Source organism: Chroicocephalus ridibundus, chromosome Z (assembly GCF_963924245.1).
Source record: "Chroicocephalus ridibundus chromosome Z, bChrRid1.1, whole genome shotgun sequence".
Lineage (NCBI taxonomy): Eukaryota > Metazoa > Chordata > Aves > Charadriiformes > Laridae > Chroicocephalus > Chroicocephalus ridibundus.
This window is the reverse complement of record NC_086316.1, coordinates 22,519,231-22,538,037: the sequence shown is the minus strand read 5'-3', so window position 1 is coordinate 22,538,037 and position 18,807 is coordinate 22,519,231. Positions and strand designations below refer to the sequence as shown.

Genomic DNA, 18,807 nt, shown 5'->3' with positions numbered 1-18,807 from the left:
GAGTTACAGGAGTCACTTGCACATCCTTGGCTCAGGCCCAAGTTTGTGTCCAGCCCTCTCTTTGCAGAGCTGAGGTGTGATATAGTCCTGTGCGCCAATTCACAAGAAACAACGGGCTGAAAGGGAGAGCTGTGAGACATGTTTTAAAGACAAGTGCCTCAAGATCTGTTGAAAAGAGATGTAATAGCTGTTTCTGTTCATGGTTGTCGGTGTAAATAAATGCTGAGAAAGGAGTATAGAGGGAATAAACAGGTTTTGTTTCCCGCTTTACCTGCATATGATAACTTCCTATTGATGTCAGGGTTGTCTCCAGCCTCAGCCATGGTTTGTGCCCATCCAGCCCTATTGTGATTACTATCCTGGCAGCACAAGAGCTTAGTACTACAAGAGCTTAGTACTACTTAATATATGCAGTTTGGAAGCTGGACTTTTGTCTCTACCAAAATTCAGTTTTTCATCAAGTAAGAGTTATAGAACAATGATTTATTTTTTTTAATCCAGTCCTTCCATAGTACAGGTAGAGATGCCTAACACCTTATTAACACCTTATTTCCATGTTTCCCATTGCACAAACACATTAAACAAATGCATATAAAAACTACATGACAGTTATCTCAGTATTTCCACGAGGCTTAGAGAGCAAGACTGGATTGCACATAGAAGGTAGGCAGAGGCAGAAACTGTTGTTATGCCATTTCTGAAAGCTGAGTATTCTCTTATGTACTTGTCAACCCCGGTTTCTTCTTTCAGTGAGAAACATAATTTGTATCTCTCTTTCAGGGGAAAACCACCAATTGTTATGTTTCTGTAAATGGGAATTGTAGAATTTGTTATGCTATTTCCTGTTGTAAACAACAAACAAAACAGTAAGCCACTTTGTTTTTACTTAGTGGATATTCTGGAATAATCTTAAGAAGCTGGCTTTTTTGTTTGTTTGTTTCCAATGGTTTTTTGTTGCCCAAATGCTCTGTTAAGTTTGTCTAACTTCCTCAATAACTTGGATCTTAAGAGAAAGGCATTCTGGATTCTGTCTGGAATATTAAAATACCATGAGACTTGATTTGTAAAACAATTTGTAAGCTCTCATCCCTTATTCTGTAGATGTGAACGCATGTACTGGAGACATTTGGGTTACAGATGTGAGCATTCAAGCACTTGTGATTAACAACACAAGTACTGTCAAATAAGTAAACTCATTGTGGATAACCTTATACTGTTTCTTTCTAAAAAGTTGCATAATTCTGCCTTTTTCTCCTTCTTTCACTTTTCCCAGATACAAAAATGTATCAGATTCTTCTCGCACCTAAATGAAAATGTTTCTTTATCACTTGAGGAATAACATCATCTTATTATTAATTTTTCAACAAATATATTAGTGTTTTCACCACTCTTACACAGCCAGTTACCCTGGAGCTATGCTGTTGACTTGTCTGACTGCTGGGAAGACAGCAGGGCAGTTCACCCCAAAAGTGAGTGATGCCTTTCTTGCTCCTATTGCCAGGTCTGGGCTGCTGTGCTCCTAGTCTGACCTGTGGCCACAAGGAATGCAACTTGCAAGAACAGCATGAGATATTGTACTAATAAAAACATTTAGGGTTAGAGTTCGACCTGAATCTTTTTCCACCTATGGCCTTAGTCAAACCACAATATAATAAGAACTGCATAAATCCATCTGACTGAAACTCCTGCTCACTGAAATATCTCCACTATGTTCTGTACTTGAACTAGAGGCACCGTTTGTTTTCCAGTCTTTCTCTCAGTTGAATTAATATAGTACATCTCTCAGAAGGGCACTAGAGAATGCCACGCACCTTTTGTTCACTGAGTTACAGGGGTCTTAGGTAGAAAAGAGCCCTTGTGTGAAGACTCGTGAATTATCACTTCCAAAAAGACTGCACTATCTGCATGAAACAACACCTTTAACAATAAACACAACCTGTCCCAGGCCTTTAGTTGGTTTCTAAAATATTTGGCAGCTACTGCAAAATTCTTAAAACTGAAGAATTGTCTTCAGGAATCTTGTGTGAAGAGGGAACCTTTTTCTGTTCTTTAATTGGTATTAAATGAGGTAATTTCATAGAAGATGCAGAGAAGTTTGTGAGTAAAAACATTGTGGTAGTCTCTTTAGCCTACAGTTTTGTGAATGCAAAATCGCTCAAGGACCACATCAGATCCATTCCAGAAAATGATGCAAGTCTAACAGTGTCAGAGCAAGCTTCAGGTGTCAAATCCCTGTCACGTCTAGTGCCACCTGGGGTTATCTTGTTTAAAAGGCCTGGCGAAGAAAGGAAAGTGTGTGCGTAGACATGAATATTCAGTCTGGCCCATTATTAAATGTAAACCCCAAACCACTTCTATAGTTGTGTGGTGGGAGATGTGACTATCCACCAGAACCTTACGGTGGGAAGTGTGTAGTGGGTTGCCCGGTCTGGATGAGGGCTTGCGGTATGATGTATTATGACAAGCTTGATTTGGATGCCTAACAGTTGTTCTTTGTTGTTTGGTTTTTTTTGAAGAAAAGAATCAAGTGTGGTACCTACATGTTGTATCAGATACTGGTTTAGTGTTCACCTACTTGAGAAATGTTTCAGAATATAATTAAAGGGCAGTTCAAGTGTAATGATTTGAATCTTCCTACTAGGATGGCTACCATGCTGTCACATAAGGCTGTCCATTATGTTAATATTTCCATACTACATTAATACTTATGTCACTTATTTATCAACTGATAATATGAAGATTTCCCTACCTTCATGCGTGCTTGCATTTAATGCCTTATATGTCTGAATAGGTGACTGGCTGAAAGATGGCAGAGTAATAAAGAATGAAACATAAGACCCGTGCTCTATAAATGCAGGAGCCACAGAGGTCTGAAAAAACAGAATGCTACCTCTTAAAAATGAAATCTTTAATTGTAAAAAATGCACCCAGCAGCTGAGGGATGTTCTGAAAGTTTGGTATGATGCTACCTGCTTGCAAAGGGAGCTTGCTATGCAAAGAAGTTTCGACTTTTTGCTTCTAATCAGGCACAGCCTGATTATGCTGAATGGCAAAGGAGTGACAGTTGTTGAGCCCTGTGCTTGTCTATTTGGAAATATTTATTCTTTTCACTGTGTTATCAAATTAAATTCCAAACCATTTTAGTTTCCTTTTCACTCAAGAAGGATGCCAAAAAGTAACTGTGGTACAAAAGTGTTTCATTTTTATCACTTTACAATGGTTTAGGGGAATGGTAGATGACAATTACAAATCACGTTTTTAAATATTTATCTATCTTGGGGTCTACAGCTTGGTTGATACTGAGTTTAATCTGTTTACAACTGGTTTTATTTTTGGAGGCAAATATTTAGGGTCAAATCCAGCCTTATTCATGAAAGGTACGGAACTCAACAGCTTAAAATCAATGAGAACTATGAATACTGATTATATCAAGATCTAATGAATTATGCTTTCAAGTGCTTAGCCCTTCTCAAGGTTTAGCTCATAATGTGATTAATCACATAGGTATGACAGGCAGGATTTCAACCATAGCATTCTCGCTAACATACCTAATTATGCGCAAACAGTGATGAAAAAAGAAACAGGATCTTTTCAGGCTGGAAAGTGGCTTCCTGACCTTCAACAACTTTGTTATTCCAGTAAGTTTACTGTAGACGGAGAAGAGGGAGCGAAGTGCCCGCACGCTGGTGTAGCCAGGCTCTGCTTTCTGATGTGCTAAGGCAGTGTGCTGCACTTGGAACAAGCCACCCAAGTTGTGAGACATGAGCAATGTCACTGCGCTGTTTTCGCATCTTACAGGCTGTAAACCACGATGTTACTGGAAGGCGGGGTAGGACTGGCCCGCATACAGAAAGATGCCTGTCTGTGCTCATGTAGCTAAAGGGAAAAGAGAGATTACAATACTCTTACAGCATGGTGTAAAAACACTTTGTTTTCGTGCATCGAGGGGGAACACGGCTGAGAAGAAAGGAGTATTTCTGTGTGAGTGCCAGGTGAAGGTCCGTGGTCAGGGCACACAGAGCACGCTTCTGGCTTGTGTGCTGGGGCCAGAGTTTCTCTAAGAGACTTGGCGCAGAGAGGAGTGCTGAGAAATCACAGGGTAAGGAAGCACAGGAAAGCATAATGCTGAATAAACGCGATTCTTCCCTTTGAGCTTGTCTAGGGCGAGCCAGAAAATGCAGAAGATATAAACAGAAAGATAACAGTTACCCTTGCTCAGCCAAAAACATATACCGAAGAAGAGACATTTCCCCTCATCAGTGTCTCTCTTAATGTCTAGCAAAATTTCTGTTGCTAAACCACTTCACTGACATGGAAGTCTGCTGTAACAACAGCCACACTACTTTCTTACATGCGTTGTAAATGCCTGTATTTCTAGCCCTCGTTAGGCAGCTCTATTAACCTGCATTGCCAGTGTTTCTTGCAAAGAACTGCATAAATAAAATACTCAGCTCATGCTCCAACTCTTTACATACTTCTTTCTGTTTATAAAGCTTTATTAAGTAAACATTTTCTTTGGCTTCCACATGTTTATAGTTACACATATCTGCCTGTGGTAGTGGCAACCGTGTAACTATACAGCAGAAGTCACGAAACCTATACAGAAAAGGAAACAGGAAACATACTTTATCAGTTTGGCAATGATAGCAGGGTTCACTTCTTTTACCAACAGGAAAAAAGTGATTTCTACAGCTGATAGTATATGGCGTATGTATAGTCAATTTCAGCAATTGCTAGTCTGTGCATTCAAGCCGGTATCCTTCATTTACTGAAATTTTTAAATGCATTTGCTGTAGTTGCTTACAAAAGTAAAAACAAGGAAATCTTAACTCATTCTGGTCCAGTGAATTTTGCTTTCTTTACAAATTGAGGCCTATCCTCAGGAGGAAAGCCTGAGGGTGCCATCTGTCCCCAGGCACAGCCTGGAGCAGGGTGACCTGGGCTCTCCCTGAGAATTACTTTAAGCAGAGGAGACACTGAATCCAAGTTCTGGAAATAAAATGTTCCAAGATGTTTTTTTTTTCCCCAAAAGGAGAGAGGCTTCTACCTCAGAAAGGCAATTCCAGACCGTGAATCACAAGTGACTGGAAGAGGACGCTTGATTAACACAAAAACCTTGGAGAGCAGTGAGACTTAGGGCATTTTTACACTAGTGGGCTCAGACAGACTTGGGCTTCCTTCCTTCTACTGATCACCTCGAGACTGTAAGTGCAGGGAATAAGGCGGTGAGACGTACCTGAGCTGGCTGGACAAGCAATTTGTGCTTCCTAGCTCAAGGTAATGTGCTCTTGACAATTTTGCTTATTCAATTTGTATCTGTTGCATTAACAGATCTACAACTGTCATGAGGGAAAAAAAACCAGAAGGATTAATACTGTCAAATACACATAAATACTTAAAATTCAACGCTGAGGATATTACAATAGCAAAAGGAGAATCATTGTTGCTGTTAGCCATCTCACTTGAGCTCAATAAACACATTTTTACAAAACCCTAAAGGTTTTGCTAATGAATCACAAATAAGAGACCTCAAATGAACCATGGACATTTTGCCTTTTCTTTCTTACTGGGGACTAGTCACATGGGAAACGCAGGCAGACTCTGAATCACTGGAGCAATGCAGGCATGCCAAGAAATGGTGACATAAGGGAGCTCAAAACTGCAGCTGTGCTTTGCTGCTGTGTCAATACATAGATACACAAGATGAGGGGGCTTTTCATACCCTCTCTTCTCCTTGTCCACCTGAAAGCAACCAGCAAAATGTAAGTATTCACAAAGACTAACTTTCATCTGTGAGGTCTTCAGGAGTCTGTTCAGCGCTTACCCACAGGCCTTAATCCACAATCATTTTAGCTTCTGCCTCTAAAGGTTTCCTGTGCCAGGAAGTGTTGTCTTGTATTTGCTGAACAGTTAACACATAATCTCATTTGGATGCAGAAATTAGATGTTACTCCATCATTCTCTCTGAGGCAGTGGTCTAGTAAGCTTTCGTACAGCACATATGCAAAAAAATCTTCATGAAATCTAACCACACACATTGCTTTCTTCAAAACACAGCTAGAAGCGGAGATGGAGGTAATGGTCCATATTTATATAGGACAAGTATGAGAGCCTCGGACATCAGGAATCCCTGCCTCACTGAATGCTGGAGCCTGTAGTCAGGCTCTCCTTTTCTCTTCTTTTTCTTCCTCAAAGACTTTATTCAACACTGTGACAGGAGAGAGATACATACAGTAAAATATTAGTCCAGGACAGTTTCCAAAAGGTAGGAGATGAGTTTCTAATCCCAAGACTATGATGTAGGAGAGAAGATGCTGTTCCTGTTTCTGGCTTGCTTTTATACTGATGTGTGTTAGGGGGAGGTTTCAGGCTCTGAATTCGAAGTGGAGAGGTGCTCACCTCTGAGCTTACTAACCCGGGGAACAGGCCACATATAAAGTACATTTTTTGCACTTGTGTTTAACTATCAGATAGCTCTTGTGGATCCTGTTTAGAAACCCGTCTTTCTTCTGCCCAGGGAGCCTAGGTGCTTACGGCTGTGTTCCACTACCTGAAAGTTAGGTTTTTGCAATGCTCAGCACTGGGACACCAGCAGCCAGCTTCACAATGTAGTGTGCTAAATGTGACAGATACAGAAAGGGTAGAGGCTTGATCCAGCAGCTATTTAAATTAATATCTTTTCACTTACTGTCATAGGCATTTGATCCTACTGAATATTTGATTTTGAGGTGAGGAATTTGGCTTACATACTTTAGAAAACACAGGACTAGGTTCTCACAAGCCTGCAATGACGTTGGAACCACTGCCTTTGTGCCAAACCTCAGGCATTTACAAGGCCTGATACTTGAGACTAGATTCTCAGCACCTTCTGAAGCTCACGCCTTTTTAAAGTGGCAAGTATTTCTATCAAGAAATAAGACAGTCAAATTTTAAAGCCATTTCCGGGGGAAAAAAAAAAAAAGGTTTAAGAGATACAGAAAGATTAGGTTCTTTGCAAAACACTTATCAGGAAGCAGACCAATGAATTAAGCAAATGAACATAAGGTATGGTTATACATACTATGGGATAAAAAACCATACTGTGTCATCCAGCTCTCAAATCAGTTTCTGCAGAATAGATCTAGAAGGATTATCCAGTTCTCTGATGCCTCAGTAATTTTCCTCTCCCCCAAATTAAAATCAAAGCTTTTGTAACTCGTCTGCAAAGTACAAATATTATGGGAAGCAGTTTTGAAGTAGAAAGCTGTCTTTTTCACAATACTGAGTGCTGTGAAAGCTGTAACTACATCTAAAATAGATCCTTTTTTTGTCTTTGGCTTAGCCATGTGAGGGAGTACAATAAAACAAAGGGAGTACAAAACAATGTCCTATATATTTATAGATTAGATATAAATAGTCCAGCTGCAAATGTTGAAGTTCAATTTCTTCATTTCTCCTTTATTTTTCTTACATTTACAAGGTTACAAGATAAGCACGATTATTTTTGTGTAGATTGCTAATGCTACTCCTGTCAGATGAAAGACAGAATTCAAAGGAGAAATTAATATACAAAGAGCATTTGGCTTATCTTCCATTAACTGAATATCTCCACTACGGCGGTGCTTCTCTTTTGGTAAGATCAGCATTTCTCAACACTCTTCCTCTTTTCCTCTTTCTCTTTCAATAATCCTTCTGTATCTTCCTTCTTCATGTAATTGAAATCAATATTCTCAGCTAAAACTGCTTCCCAAATCCAGTTTACTGATGGAGATAGATAGGGTGCAATGGGAAAGGAATAAAACCCTAAAATCTGAAACTTCTTTTTTCTCTCCATGACAAACAAATGTTAGGCATAAGTTTCCTTGTGGGAAGGTGAAGAAAAATATTATATGAAAAATATTGACCAGCTGTCAGTTAAAAAGTGACTCAAGGACCCTATTTGCACTCTTTTTTTTTTTAAGTAAATAAGTCTGCAGTTGCATATAGCACGTATAAAACTGAAGCTATTGCTATTATATGCACAAAGGGTAGCAGGAAAAGGGAGAAGAAAAATACACTGTACAAAAGGGGAGAAACCTTGCTGTGTATCATCCTTGATGAAACTATCACTTTTGATAAAAAGCTATTTATGTTTCCCTTTAAAATCTGATTGCTCTGATTATCCAGCTAACTCAATCATGTGAATAGCCTTCTTCTAAAATCAGAGCAAAAAAGCTTTTTCAGGATTTAGTTCCCTGAATGGTTTGCTGTAGGAGTCTCTCCCTTTGCCTGCTTTGCCCATCTTAGCAGGGGTACTGCTGCCACATGACTCACACCCTCATAACAGCCGAAATAAAGGTATGCTGTATTTTAATGCAAAGTTTGCTCATATTCAGCTGCCATTTTCCTTTGTTTTATTTATTTCCAATAGGGCCTTGGTGGAACGTCAGTGAGATTATCAGGGCTGCTAGGCATCCTCTTAGTACTTACAAACATAATCTTAAAAGTGTATATGCAGAGAGAAAAAAAACAAACAGAATTAATGGGTTTGAAATGTTTTGATAAAGTGACTTGCTACTCTGCCTCAGTAAATGAAATGCTTTATTTAATTTTAGTGCTATGGCCTTGCCACATAACAATCTATTTTAATGCTTAAGGAAAATTATACAGTGATGGGAGAAAAAAAAAGTAATGATTATTTACTGCAAAGACAACTTGATTTCAGGGTGCCCCTAAATTGCCTTTTGAATCCAACTATATTAAATGGTTCTCCCTTGTTAACAGAATTGTGTTGAATTCTTCAAGGAAATACGTTGAATTTTTAGATAGGGCCCCTGAAGGGGAAGAAAAAAAAATTATTCTTTCCCAAAATTGTATCGATCTGTGTGTGTATCACTTCTATCTTTTACTGTAGTCCTTACTCAGTTTTGCAGTCCTGACATCAGGTTTACTGGTTTGTAGTGTCAATTATCTCCTCTGGAACCTTGGCATCATATTGGCCATTTGCTAGCTCTCTGATGTTGATGTAGCCTTAAGCAAGAGATTATATATTCTGCAGTCAGTAATTCAGCTATTTCATCTTTAACCACCAAAAGCACAGGTAAATACTGGCTGATACTCCCTCCTTTATTTGTTTTTCCCATATCCTCTTTTACTGAAAAATCAATGTGGGATAGATATTCAAACTGTCTGTATGGATCTCTTCTTTATGGGGGACTTGTTGAAAGATGTAAGATCACATCTGCTACTTGATTATGCAGATACTTTCCCTCCTATTAGTCAAATTATTAAGTCACTTGGTTTTGGGGATGGCCAGGACTAAAATCTTACATGTGATCATCAGCTAATGTCTGTGCCTGCCCAGAACAAAACGACCTTGAGTATTTCTTCTACATCTCACACCATCATGGCCAACTCCAGTAAGCATTTTTTGCAACTTGCTATATAGCTTCTCTCCTTCCCTCACTGCTCCTTCCAAAACAGAGGTGCTACTACCTGTTCCCAAAAATTCACTTATTAAATAATCTTAGGGGCTAGGACTGTCCCCTAGCATGTGAGAGACCATGCTGTAGATCTCTCCTGTGTGATAAAATCTTAAATCCCTCTGAGCTGGATTCTCTAATCGCCAGAATATAGGGTAAGGTTTTCTCAATTACTCTTACTGTTGAACAGAATAATTAAATAGCCATTGCAAAGCTCTGCAGACTAATGGCTGAGGAAGTCATTTGGGACTTGGAAGCCTGGATTCCAGTCCCTGGTACTAATGAGTGTTTAAAGTGTATTCTATTAAGAGTCCCATTTCAGAGAACCTCTAGGTTAGTGGCTAAAGCATCGAGCTAAGAGATGCACATTAAAGCTCATCAAGCAAAGGAAGATATCGACTCTATTTGTTCTGCATCTTGGGCATGTGCTGAACAGGTGAAAGAGGGCACAGGCACCGCTGCATCCTCTTCTTCCTTTTTTCCACCTCCCCTCCATTTTGCAGGGAGCAGCGGTGAATACTCTGCCCTAAGAAACAGTCTGGATCTGGGAGTCTATCTTGTGTACTGTATGGCAGCATCTTATTTTCGTGAAGTGCCATCATCCCTCAGATGGCAGTTGTCTACTGGCTAGATCAGGTTCACATGTTGTTCCTCAATTTCATGGTTAGATGACTAACTCTTCCAACATGTTGTGTAAAGTTTCAAGTTGTAATCATCAAGTAAAGGTTCTGGAATAGTGGCTAGGTACCCCAGAACTGTTATAGTGCTGAGAAATACAGCATTTATTACTACTGCTGATGTGGTGCACAGCTTTTGAACCTCTAGTTCTTGTCAGAGAGGTTAAGGGATGCTCTGTGGAGCTGAGTGGGTATTCAGTAGTGAGGAGTTTCACTGGTTAAATGCTTTAGAGTTCATCATTTATGTTCTACTGTAATAGCATTCATAATTTTACGCAATTATTGTAAACATATACTCAAGTGAGAGATAATTAATGTAAACCAGAATTAAGAAATCCATCTACTAGGAAATTTTCTGGAACCAGGAACTTAAAATAAGCAAATTACCGAGCAGCTATTCAAAACAGGCAAATCTCGAAATGAGAGAAGGTGTTCTAGGATACGTAATATTTCTCTACCTTAAGTGAGCACTTTTTCAAATTAATTTCTAAAATTAAGAAAATACAATTTCAAAGATAAGACTGTGAGCTATTGCCGAGCTTCTAATCTGGATTATCTTCTAATTGTTTATTCTTCTAGTGTCAGTCATCTTCTGTGCTTCACTGATCCTTAATCATTTCTCAAGTATCAGGATTATATCCAATAATTCTATTTCTGGAGATTCCTAAAAGGCTGTATTATGCCAGGCAACTATATAGACCTAAATTAAGGATTTGCTTTCTGGAAGAAGTAGAGATAATCACCTGCTTTGAACCTCATTACCCATTTCATTCATTCATATATAAATCAATAACATATACAAGAACATGTTCATGCAAGAAATACATTTATGCAATCTCTTTACACAGAAACACAAGAGTGCTACAACAGATGGACAAACCAAATAATATTGTGCACAGTTCTTCAAATTTCAGAAACAAATTTCTTGGGATTCTCCTTGAAAGTTATTTTCATCTAGCACGTCTAATTTGCATCCACTGTCATACTGTTACTGAGAAAGTACTTTCTAGTTTTCCAGTATGTCTGATTTCAATATTTAATGCCTCTTTTCATATATTTCCCTCCTCCCTGAATTAGCACAATTCCAGTAATCTACTTTTAATATGATGTCTATATTTATGTAATACTCTTACTTTAATGCCACAAGAGAATGAATGCCACCACAAAATCTAGCTGTCCTAAATCAAAACTACTGATTAACCTAATACTTTCTTCTCAGATTGTTCACTAAGCACATATTCAGTATCCATTGTCTCCATAAACTTACAAAAGACACAGTCTTGTTTATATTATTTTAGAAAAATTCCACAGGAAAATGACCTGTATTTGCCTGCGCTGGCACTGTGCCACTATTTTCTTTAGGCCTGGAATACTTGCACCCTTCTGCCTAGTAGTGAAAAATAGAAACTTGTAGTAGAATTAAGAGAGAATAAGAAATCTGTTAGTTTCATAGTAATTGGCTTAAATTCCAGAATTGCTAAGCACCTCATCTAATTATCAGTTTGGCAAAATACATCAGCTAAGAAGTTCCGAAGGATCTGGCACACCACCTCCAAGAGTTTGACATAACTTGCATGGTGCCTGAGCCACACCCTTCACAGCTATACCAGAAACTAATCTGTCCCCTTTACTGCACTGCTCTGTCACATGTACATTTAGAAAAACCTGAATATTCATAAATCTGAAAAGTAAACTGTGTTAATCTTTGCACATGCCTTAACAGGATAAAGGATGTTGTGGTGGGATGGTCATTACTAATTAGGAGTTTTTTGCTTGGACTTTGCAGATAAGCTTGGCTTAAATCATATAAAGTTGGGAACCTTAGGAAACTATTGCTTTAATGTAGCAATAAATGAACAATTTTTAACCTTCTTTTACAGAGTCACCTGAGGTATTATTATCCATTACTGCAGGTAGCTCAGTGAACAGCTTCAGTATACAGTCACAGCCAAAAATGCATACATAAGTAATAGGATGAAGAATAGCAATAATAACTTAATAGCTTTGAAGGCAATGCAGTAGCCTTATTCTTTGAAATGCTGCACTCGACATTCCCTTTCAAGAAGGCCATTTGAATGCTAAAGGAGGCTGAGAAAGGGATAACTTCCATTGGCCAGACATAGAAAACACTTGTGAAAAAAATGTACTACACGCCCTCCTCACTTGTAAGCTTTTTTGAGTCATCTTCAAAATATCTTAGCTCCACAATGTTGTAAGAATAGTGCTTTATATAAAAGGGCATAAAAATAAAATAGATACTACAGAAAAACAGAACAGGACCTGTGTTTTCTCTCTCTTACCAGAAGTTATGAGCAAGTAAATGAAATATTAGAAATGGGAATATTAAAAATTTATAATGGGATTCTTTTTTCATAAAATGTGAACCTTTGCAAATTACTGTCTTGGTAAACCTGAGCTTTAAGCTCAGAGAGACTAGAAGGCGGCTGGGGTATCAATTTAGATTTATATCTAGCATTTCAAATAAGAGACCCTGGAAGAGAGATCCAACCTAATATCTCATAGCTATCAGTGGCAAAACTGCTTTGGGGCAGAGCTGAGACCAAGCAGGTACGCATGCCTTGACGGCCGGCTGCATGGTGGAGATGCACTGGAAAGGGGTGCTACCAGCAGCAGAGCTATGGCTGTCCCTCCATCCACACGGACCCATCTTTCCACACTGGTGACCAGGCTTCCGTCACCCACGTCATTTAAAGTCAAGCTGAATGCATCCCCCATCCTGCCCTTGTAAGCAAGAGCAAGGGGGATGGATTATCCCTGTATCTACTGCCAAGTCCTTAGCACTCTTCATCTACCGAATCTCTGATTAGCTCCCACCAGGGACAGAATACTCGCCTAAACTTGGAGCCTGGGCACTGCCTTCTCCCCACAGATTGCAAAGAGGGGCAGCCCTGGTGCTGGCGGGCCTTATCTGCCTTCTAAAGCATGAAGAGGGACATGCCAGCTACCTCCTCCATCTGTGGAGGACCTCGATCTAGTTTGTAAAGATGACAAGATCTTCTCACGGGTAGGACTGTCCTTAAAAGACCACGTATCAAATCAGCAAGCCAACTTTCATTGTTCAGGACTTAGGCCAAAAATGATATTTGTATTCTACATGGATAAAATCTGTTCCCAGAATTTATCACTGGCATTTAATTACTGACATTCTTGCATTTTAAGAAATTCAGTGCTGGTGACACATCACATTTAGACAATTTCTTTTGTATGTATGTCATATTTCTGGCCAAAACATCACCTCTCATTCTTTTAATTACACTTTTCAATCCCAATGTCTCAGATTGTTTTTTTTAAACATCTGCTGTCACATCTATTTTGGAATTGCAGCTTTTTTTATCCCTCATTACCATTCTTTCCACCTCACATAGTTCCAATATTCCTTCATAGTGACTGCTGTCTTATTTTCATTTCTAGCTCCGCTCTCATGAGTTTCTTTTATATTACAGATCAGAGACCAATAAGCAATACTGATCCACTTGAATAGCTTTTGGCCACTTAAAAGAAATTTTTTATAAGCATGCTAGAGGGTATTTTCACACAAGTTCACGCTTTGCCTCATATTAGGCAGAAATGCCACTCTTCCCTACAGTGTGGGAACAGTGCGTGCATTTCCAGTGCTTCAGCACCTAACTCCCCAGCCTGCTTGCAGCCCTGAAGTTATACAGGTAGATGGAAACTTATTGGCAGAGTTTGTGCCTACCGTACAGCAGCCACATTTCTGCAAATGTAAGCCATTACATTTCATTAGAAAATGACACCTATAATTGTATGGCTTTTTATTAATGCTTCCTGTATTTCACTTGCCGTAGATTTATCATCCTGACCTAGATTCTGCAGTTACATCTGCCATTGTCTTCTAAGGCAGTTTTCAAAAGTAAATATTCAGACTATGTCTACAAAATATACGTTTACATCTGCAAAGAGATACTTTTGTAGAAAGACATAAGCAAACATTCACTGGCACACACTTTTGTTCTGTGCAAATACTTGCCTATAGAAACGAAAGCATTACACTCGAAACAGAGGTGAACAAAGTTAGAAGGAGTAAAACTGTGAATAATTTATTTTTGAGCAGGGGTATTAGGAACTTTAGCTTCACATCAAACCAGATTTAGGAGTTCTTTTTCATCTCTGACAAAACCAGAAATTCTCAATATGCAGTATCGTGTAATTACAAAAAAAAAAAAAAAAAAAAAAAAAGAAAAAAGAGAAAAAAAGGTGGTTTAGTTGTTGCAAGAAAAGGAAAATAGACGAACATGTAATTTTGTAGTAGGCCACACTATTCTCTCCCTTATTCAGTAGTCTTATTGTTAGACTAAGTCACCGAGGACACTGCAAACTCCCAGTGCCCTTACAGCTTTTCCTGTGGTATCCAGCCCCACAGGACAGCACAAGGTGTTCTGAGCACAGACATTCTTGTGACACCCTTTTGGTTATTTTTCTGTATTGGATAGACAGCTATTCATTGGTGCAAGAGCAGAAATGATGGTGTTCACCTTCAGGTCTTAGCTGCCAGACTTCAAAGGCATGACTGCATTCTGTGACTTTTTTTGTTTAACAAATGTACCAGCCTCAGAATGAGAAATACAAAAACTTCTGTTCTAATCCCCTCACGCACAGAAAGGAGCATGAAAAGGTTGTGAACTGGGATCACTGAATAATAGCTGATTATTTGAGAAAGCAGAGATGGGTGTTTATTGATTTATTTTTACCAACAAAATTTCAGATTATTTACTTCTGTCATATAACAGCTTGGAATCAGGCACCGGGGTTTTTTTGTGGAAAAGATTGCATCTGTCACAGGGAAAAAAATTCCAAATGATCATTCAGCTTTGGGGGAACTGCAATTTCAACCAGAATCGTTAAAAGGTGACAGCTCATTGTAACTTGCATTGCAAATGTATTTAGCAGTATTTTATTTTTATTCCTAATCATAACTACTTCTAGCCTTTAAGGAATTGCCACAGCACACAGTTCTGCAGTCTCACCGACTTTTGTTGATATTGCTTTTGTTTGCATGGTAGCACTGACTAATTTAATAGGCAAATACAACCTGGAGTGCACTTTCTGCAAAGTCATGCCATTTAATAGTAAATTAGATATCCTGTCCATGTTCACGGCAGTCAAAAAAATAAAACAAAGTAGAACCAAACTCCTAAATTCTGGTCTAGAATATAGAAACATTTCAGAGGGACAACTGTGGTATTTCCTTTTGGCTACCATTGAATACTGATTTGGTAAGTTTTCTTCAGGGGTTTAAAGAGTAAATTTCTGGTAGATCAGAGTAAAAATAGTCTAGGCAGTTCTTGTGAATTAACAAAGCCAGAACTTCTATAATGCAGCTTTTTTTAAAATTATTTTATTAATGACACATTTCACATGATATAAATAAAATTGTGGCTATTTTACGTCAAATGTAAAGTCTTTTTTCGTTTTTCTGCAAAACATGCTTGTAAAGCATAAATCATAAAAAAGCTTGCTGAAGTTGAAAAAGAAATTCACAAAGCTAAGTGTCTCTCCAGATTTAGTAAAGAGCACACGCAGACACTTAAAATCGGTTTAAACTAGCAGTCACATAGCAGCTTCACATCTTGGAATGGCAGTCCTGCCAGTTACGTAGCATGTGCATGGAAAGGACATCAGGACAAAAATTCATCCGAACTGACAGCTGCATGTTACCTGAACGACAAATGAGTATGATGACATTAGCTTGTAGTGAATCCTCCTTTTCCTACGTATTTAACAGGAGAGATGCTGAATTTCACACTCAAGACTAACAGTGACCACTGTTCAGGGTATTGTAAAGTATAAGTGACTCTTGAACATCAGAATAAACACTTAAGACATTGTTATAAATTTCTAGCAAATGACATTTGAGCCTCAAGACTTCAGGAAAATTCTGAAAGTAGCTTTGAGATCTGGGGTTTGACATGCTGCATGCTCCCCTGAGCATTCAAATGATGTTACTGTGCTGAAGCATCTGTAGACATGAGTCTGGAGATGGCCAGCTGCCTCCTGTGGTTCCTCCAAGGTGGGCATCAGTAGATATTGCGGACTGCTCTTGGAGAGGGTCTGTGAAAGGGTCTCTCTTCATCTCCTAGAAAGGTATTCCTGTTCCTACACTGAAGAGATTGACTGGGTTTTGTCTAGATCTATGTGTCTTGTGTCTTGTCTGACCCAATGAATCATCTTACATTTCATGTATAGATAAATGCAAGGGGGGGATTGGTTGTTCTTTCCCTCAACTGTGATACAGCTTGATTTTTAGGACTTGCTCTACGAGTTGGAGCATGTGTGTGAGTTCATCTAGGCTGGCAGAAAAGAAAATAGCTTTTTCTTCCCTACTGTGTTTATGTGGACAAGAAACACACAGACCCATCTATCTTACATTTAAGAGAACAACACAATGGATGATGGCTTTTAAAATAAAATGCTTAAGCTCATACCCCATCAGGAAATTGTTCTCCCGAATAGGAGAGTCGTTGGTTAAGTGTTGGTATTGAGGTTGCGTCCCTATCCTCAGTTCATACTCCTGACAAACTCAGGCTCTGCATACTGGTTGCTAAGCCCTCTAATCCACGTGCTTCAGCTCCGCAGTGGGGATCAGGTGCCTAGAAATGAGGTGTGTGGAGGTGCAGGTGCAGGTTGCACCTCCACCTTTCAGAGAACATGGCTGGCTGCATACTGGAATTCTGTCCTCAAAAACAAAGTGCATTAATGAGTAGTGACAATTTGATGAGTTGTTGCTCTCAACACTGTCTGACAACTGGATTGCTGTTTCCCCCAGATGGTACGGGAAGATCTCTTACCTATGTGCCTTGTTAGTTTTGTAGTAATGACCACAAAGGGGAAAATGGATTCCTACCATGCCCTATGGGTGGCTTTCTTCTCCAGAGGAGAGTCTTCTGTGAGACAGAAAAACTAGTTTTATTCGGACCAGCTTGAACCCTGATACATTTTTAATATTAGGAAAATTATTCTGAGAAAGAACTTCTACGACATACCTTATAATAGTTACAGCAGAGATTTCATAATTAAAGCTAGAAGATCTTTTCCATTTCAAACTTGATTCTGATCTTCCAAAAAGACAAAGAATCTAAAATGCTAGTCAGGACTGAAAAAAACACACTGTCCATGTATTTCACATTTCTGCATCAGACCACTCTAATGTAGAATATCTTTTGAATGTGTTAAGTTGTAGATGGAATAAAAAAAAAAATGCTTTTTTCTTTGAGAAACGCTCTGGCTACCCTAACCTTTTAAAGCAGTCTACAATGATAACGCATCATTAAATGTCACTTTGCTAATATAAGGGCTACTAATCTGATACACTGGGTTGCAGAGATGGCTGCAGACAGACATAGCTAGGAAGGAAGGAGTGAGATGCTCTTCCCTCAGCGACTGCCCCACTCCTCTGTCCCAAACTCGTTTCTTGAGTCATCCATCTCGTAAGTTACAGAAAAAAAACCACAAATACAATTCAGTGTATATGGAGAAGAAAGTGGCACTGCAGGTAACATAAAACTGGACATGGGCTTTCATCTTCTCCCTGCTTCCATTTGTCCTGCAAGTGTATAAATTTTCCAGACTTGACAGAGATATGATTTCTGCAAACAGTGCCACAACGTACATTGACATTCAGGTGTATTATGAACCTATCCAAAAGGCTTTAGGTATGATGATGAGAGCAAGAAACAAACAGACTTTTGTGACGTGGGATTTGAACATGTTGTGAAAGTTGTAGAGTCTTTCAGTGTATCAGGACTGCAGAAACAAATAAAAAATCCCCCAGTAAACACAACAAAAGAAGGAACCTTACATTTTATCAGGTTTTTAACAGGGAGGGCTACTGACTGGAAGAATATACAATGCATTTAATATTTGAAAGCAATCATACACCCCACATATTTGTCACTTGATGAAAGCAAAGTCCATTTTTCACATTTTACAGCCTAATAAAGGATATGTTATTAGTAACCTAGAATGAATTTTCCAAACACAACAAGGCCAGTGCAAATCTGTAGTAACTATGTTCTGATAGTAAAATGGAAGCACTGGTGGAAAGTACCAATGGAAAAAAACATTTATTTTTCAAAAAAAGGCAAATGAAATCTAATTATTTAGAATCAGTTGCTACATGAATCAGAAATGACATATTTCATGGAGAGGAAAAGTGCTGCTAACATCTTCAATTTGCGCACTACCAACTTTGCAAGGTATGTTCTTATATTTAGATGTAAACACTGTCTCACTGGACTCAATGGGTCAAAATTCTTCAAATACGGGATTCTGCAAGTTAAAAGTAAGCTCCCGCACTTGATAAACCCCCACACGCTCAGAGTCATTCTGTGCTTTTGTACAGGCTGAAATAGAAATACTGCATGATGTTATCATTTCAGTAATTGCACTGAGTTAAAGTTCTGTCACAAAACTTCAATTTGTGAGAATAATAAAGGTAGATTAAACATAATCTAATAGTCACCTGGTGATCACCTGTATCAGCTGGGCAAAATAGTATTAATGCTGAGACAATTAGCTAGCTAAGAAATTCCTTGTAGGTGGCAGTATCTCTTGATAATGAGAAAAAAAGTAGTGGGAAGAAAGTAAGCCATTAGGTTTGTGTAATCTCCAAGTACTATAAAAATATCCAGAAAGCATGAGAAAGTGAATTA

General features: G+C 38.7%; 1 long non-coding RNA gene across 3 annotated transcripts in view; it reads right to left on the bottom strand.

Moving 5' to 3' along the window:
* LOC134508957 (uncharacterized) overlaps positions 1 to 18,807 on the bottom strand; it is a 42,806-nt gene that overhangs the window by 19,615 nt on the left and 4,384 nt on the right. The gene's annotated exons all lie outside the window — the stretch shown is intronic.